The sequence below is a fragment of the Elephantulus edwardii genome, unplaced genomic scaffold (genome assembly GCF_000299155.1).
Source record: "Elephantulus edwardii isolate Elephantulus edwardi_28Jun2011 unplaced genomic scaffold, EleEdw1.0 scaffold00144, whole genome shotgun sequence".
NCBI classification, from domain to species: Eukaryota; Metazoa; Chordata; class Mammalia; order Macroscelidea; family Macroscelididae; genus Elephantulus; species Elephantulus edwardii.
The window spans coordinates 4898274-4904033 of NW_006399894.1; positions in this window are offsets into that span (position 1 = coordinate 4898274).

Genomic DNA, 5760 nt, shown 5'->3' on the forward strand with positions numbered 1-5760 from the left:
TTGTAGGTATTTCACGATGCTTGGAAGACTGTTCATGTTGTTGTTTAAGGCTTCTAGAGTTCTTCCAAATTTTTCTGATAAAATTTATCGTCCTTGGTTTTAGTCCTAGGTCCTTGATCCACTTTGAGTTGCTTTTTTTTTTTATGTTGTGATGTGTGAATCTTGCTTGAGTTTTCTGCAGATAGTTTTCCAATTTTACATCATTAATTTTTAAGTCAGCATCTCAATATATAATGTTCTATGCCCCCAGAATCTGCCTCTCTACACATAGATAGGAACAACATAGGACATTTAGACTCAAATTTAGATTCTTAACTATGTTTTATTTCTATTATTCTCATTTTTCTTTTAAATTTTAATTGTATATATATATGTGTGTGTGTGTGTGTGTGTGTGTGTGTGTTTTGTTTCTACATAACTTTAAAATTTTAGGCTTAAATTATCAATAAAAATAGAGTCTACACTGTAAAACAGAATTTAATTACTTTGAGCAGTTATATGATTAAGTGCTGGATGAGGGAATATAACAGAGAACTCTAGTAGTTTACTGGGTATAGTGTTGGGCTGTCAACTGTCATGTAGGCAGTTTGAATTCATCAGTTGCTCCATGGAAGAAAGCTGGGAAATCTTCTCTCAGAATTCTCATCCTGACTCTATTCTGACTTGACAGCACATAACAAAAATAATGATGGAATGTGAAGTGTCTGTAATTATTCCTAAATAGGTGTTCACCTTTATATTCTCCCTTCTCACTGCTTGAACTACCGACTCATGAAAGGGTGTAGTTTTGCATGTAAACTAAGACAATACAGATAAGATGAAAGAAAATTAGATAAATGTCTGTGTCTCTATCTCTGAAATGTTATTATTATATGTAAAAAAAATCTATTTTTATTATTATGTGCTGTCGAGGATGACACTTAATGACCCTGTGAACAACCTGAATCGTGTCTTACCTTTAGCCATTCTCATTTCCAACATACTTGAATCCGTTGCTGCAGTCATTCTGTCAATCCATCTCTCTGAAAATTTTCGTCTCCTTTGGTGATCCTCCACCTATCCAAGCATGATTCTCTTTTCAAGTAATACTCCCTTCTAACAACATGTTCAAAGTAGTTGAGACAAAGCTTCACCACCCTCACCTCTATGCAGCACATTGGCTGCCCTTTTACAAGACGTATCTGTTTTTCCTTGTGGCAGTTCATAGGATATTCAGTACTTTATACCAGCACCAAAATTCAAAGACATTGATTCTCCTGTCATCTTTATTTGTTGTCCAGCTCTCAGATGCATAGCAGGTTATTGGAAAGACTATGACTTGGATCAGGTTGACTTTAATCTTCAAACAGAAATCATTGCTTTTCAGGACTTTGAAAGGTCTCTGACAGCCATCTCTCCCAAACCTGTATCTCTTCTGATCTTCTGGCTGCTGGTACCAAGAGTGTTGATTATAGATCCAACAAGATAAAACTGTTGACAGTTTCAGTGTCTTCTCCATGTGTCATGATATTGTGTACTGAGTCAATGCTCAGAAATTTTGATTTCTTTATCTTGAGGTACAATCCATACTAAAGGTTGTAATCTTTTATCTTCTATAGAAAGTACCTCAAATCCTCATCCCTTTCAGTAAGCAATGTTGTGTGATCTGCACAACACAGGTTGTTGATGAATCATCACTAGTATTAGATTATGAGAAAGAAATAGACAAAAATATCTTTTAAAAGCCACTCTCATACAGAATTCCACTTATATAGAGTTTAGTTCTATACGTAGAGTTGTTTTAAGTCTCAAATGTGAATTTGCGAGCTTAGTGGTCTCAAAGGGCACATAAATAGCAATACAGAAAACCATTTATTATTGCTTTGCAAAAGCATAATATTGTTTCAATCATGTGCAATAGTACTTTCTGTTATGATAAAAGCAGAAAAAAGTTAGAGCATTGGCTAAAATGGTATGTTGCTTAAGGGATTAAAAGGAAAATAATCACAACATTTGTGTCTGTTAAGATAATATAGGAAAGTTCTATTAGAGAAGATATGGGCAGATTCAAAGGAGAAATAACAAAGAATACAGCAATCTGCTTGAACTAAAATTCTGGGAAATTGATCCCTAGGAGAGTTGGAAAAAAAAAACAACTGCTTTTGCAAGCCAAATTGATATTATGGTAAAAGCTGTCTCTGAAGAAGTAACCGTGAAGTAGATTAAGGTTGTGGAAAATAACTTTATTCAAATTATTTTAAATAGAAAGGAGGACTATGGAATGGACACAAAGAAATATATGATAAAACTTATCAAAATTAAAAAACCAGTTGTATCTAAAAATATAACTTGTCAGTATAACTTCATTTATCCTACCACAATAAAGAGACACAAAGTCTAGTTATTTTTAAGGAAATTATATTACAAATAAAATCACAAACTTCTCCTGCAAAAAATCTATACTTATTTGAAACTTAAAATCCCTTCCCAGGTTCCAGAGAGAGTACAAGCATGGGTTATGTGGTGCAATAGTTTATTCTATCAAGGAGAGCATAATATGAATTTCAGATAGCCACATAGAAAAAAAAAAAAAGAAATGATGAAGAAACTCCCAGAAGGCAAGGCCAGGATACTGAGAGTGCTGGCCAGAGAGTAAAACTATTAGATGAGTAACTCGGAAATGATATCCACTCCTATACAAGGGGTTTTACAATTCTTCCAGTAATAAATGATCATTGTTATCGATTAAAATAATCACTGTATGTTTTTAATCCTTCCTTTCTGTATAGTTATCCTTTCTTTTGTAGTTATCGTGTTTCCATTTTGGTATTATCTACTGCAGGAAGCATAAGTGGAGAAGAAAAAATACTTTTTCATTTCTATATTTTCAATCACAAAGAACTCTATTCATTCTTCCAATCACTTGTACATGAAACTTGAAAAGCATCTGTGATTCTGTATACTTATTTCTATATTCTGTTAAATTCTATTGACTTTACATTGAAATACTGAGTCCAAAACCTCTTCTCCACAGAATAGATTCATCACTGGCCTGGAACATTTCTATATATTGACTGACTTGTCACAATAGCTTTCCAACTAAACATCCTACTGGTATACACTCCCAGGAATTTGTTTTCAGTATATCTGCAAAAACTATTATTTTAAAAACAAGCATTGTTTGTTTGTTTTGGTTTTTTCCCCCATGGCTCCTTATTAGTTAGTTATTCATATGTCTTGCCAGTATGCATTTTAAATCTCTCTATATATATTGTAGCATTTGGGTAGCTGGACTTTATTAGCACGTATATAGCAACAGGATTAGAGAAAGATTCTCAAGAACCCTCATTATGCAGATTACACAACCTTGCTTGCCAAAACTGAAGAGCCCTGAAGCATTTTCTGCACAAGACCAAGGAGTGTAGTCTTCAATATTATTGAAAACTCAATATCAAGAAAACAGAGATTCTCACCACTTAGCCAATTGGAAACACCATGGTAGCTGGAGAAGAGATTGAGATTGTTAAATATTTTCACATCAGCGTCAAGAAATCAAAAGATAAATTGCAGTAGAAATATCTGCAATCAGAGGTTGCTCCAGAGTATTGAAGAGCAGTCATGTCAGTGAGAGACTAAGATGTGTCTGATCCTGGCTACGGTCTTCCATTTTTTTGCTATGCATCAGAGAGCTGGACAGTGACTGAAGATGACCAAAGAAGAATCGCTGTCTTTGAGTTGTGGTGCTGAAGAGTAGTGAACATACACTATAGACTCTCAAGAGAACAAACACATCTATCCTGTAAAGGGTAAACCCTAGTTGCTCCTTGGAGGTAAGGATTTTGAGACTCTGTCTCACTTAATTTGGGCATTTTTCCAGCAGGGACTAGTCCTTGGATGAGGAAATTATGCTTGGAAAGGATGGAGGGATGGCACATGAGAGGAAGACCTGGGATGAAATGTATTGATACAGTAACTGGAGTAATGGGGGTAGGTATGTTGGAGACAACGAGATGATCTTAGTAAGGGCAGGGTCCAGACATATTCTTCACAGTCTCTGTAAGTCATAGTTAACTGAGTGGCACATAACACCACCATCACCACAATAAAAACCACAGTCCTTCCCAATATCAAGAAGATTGTATAACTGGGACATAGTTGCCTTTTAAACTTTATTTTCTAATTCACTGCTCGTTTCTGTGTTGGTCCCTGCTCTATTTGCATTTACGTGATTCTGAAAAAAATGTGAGATGGTCTTGGTTCTTCAAGTGTTTGTTTCTTTCTTTGGATCACTCTTCTCCCACAGATTCAGGTAACTTAGATGTCCTGAATTACGTATTTTTTTCCTGATCATTATATTAAAATGATTGGCTTTCCCATTCCACTTTGAGGATATGTACAGACTTGAGATAAACAAAATTAAACACAATACTATTGTCATAATTTGATTTTGAGTTGTTAAAGTTGATTTTTAATGTCTTAGAAATTTTGAGAGCTATTTGACATAACATTGATCACTTAAATTTATCATGGTGTCAGTATTTGTTGTTATTGTTGATAGAGCAGAACTACCAAGTAAAGCTTTCTACGCTGAAATCTTTAATGGGGGTTATTGCTCCCATATTTTCTCCCGAGAATTGTTTGGTGTGTTATTAAATTAAATTAAAGACTTTTCAATTAGCAGCTGGACATGTAACTAATGTCCAACTAGTGCTTCTGTAGAAGTACTCCATGGGAATTAGAAATAATACAAACCAGAGATGGGCATTAAATATTTACCCACATAAGATTACTTCTATAAAGTTTATGCTTTTCCAAAATACTTCTCCCAAAATCCATATTAATTTATATATTTTAGTGTTAACTAGCTGTTTTCTATTTTCTTCTACTAGAGCATGAACACAAGAGCGAAAGGGCCACATTTTTTTTTGTTTGATTTACTTCAATATGTTGCTGATGATAGAAAAGTGATTTGACACCTAGAAATCACTCAACAATGTTTGTTGTACGAAAGAGTCATTAAGAGTAAACCCCTTTATTTAAGTTGACAAGAATACATCTAAAAAGAAATTCCCAAATTCTTTTGAAGTTGGTTATACTTAACGACCATACTTTGTTTAATATGATGCAGGTAGAATTGATCCTTTATCCATTGAGGGAAAGAGTCTGTTCAGCATTATAGGGAAGGGGTAAGTCTTTCAACACTTTATAGCGCAGGTATATGTGACAACATTCTAGGGATGTTAGTGCCTAGATCTTTGACTCAATCAAGCTGCAATATGATTCATGGATTAATCATGTTTGTACTGCTGCTGCTGCTGCTGTTATTGTTGTTATGTACACTGAGGTAAAACCAATTCATAGCTGACCCTTCAGCAGGTTTACAGAAGCAATAGATCACGAAGAAGGAGATTGCTCATCTTTCTTCCCTGGAGAAGTTGGTAGGTTTAAACTGCCGTTTTTGGATTGGTAGTGCAACTCTTTACCACTAAACCAGAATTCTGACTTATTTAAATCAGTTTTATTGTTTTTCATTTAAGAGGATACACAGACAATGTTATTTATATAGTACAATGGGTAATATTACCTGCAATATGCCTCTTCGCTATTATCTGAGGTGACTTCCACCGGTGCACAGTTTCCGGCTTCCCCTCTGCCCAGAGGCACGCTCTCAGCACCTCTTCCAGCCAGCTTCTCCTGTTTACGGGCAATATACCTGCAATATGCCTCTTCGCTATTATCTGAGGTGATTTCCGCCAGTGCGCAGTCTATCTGTGTTTCATT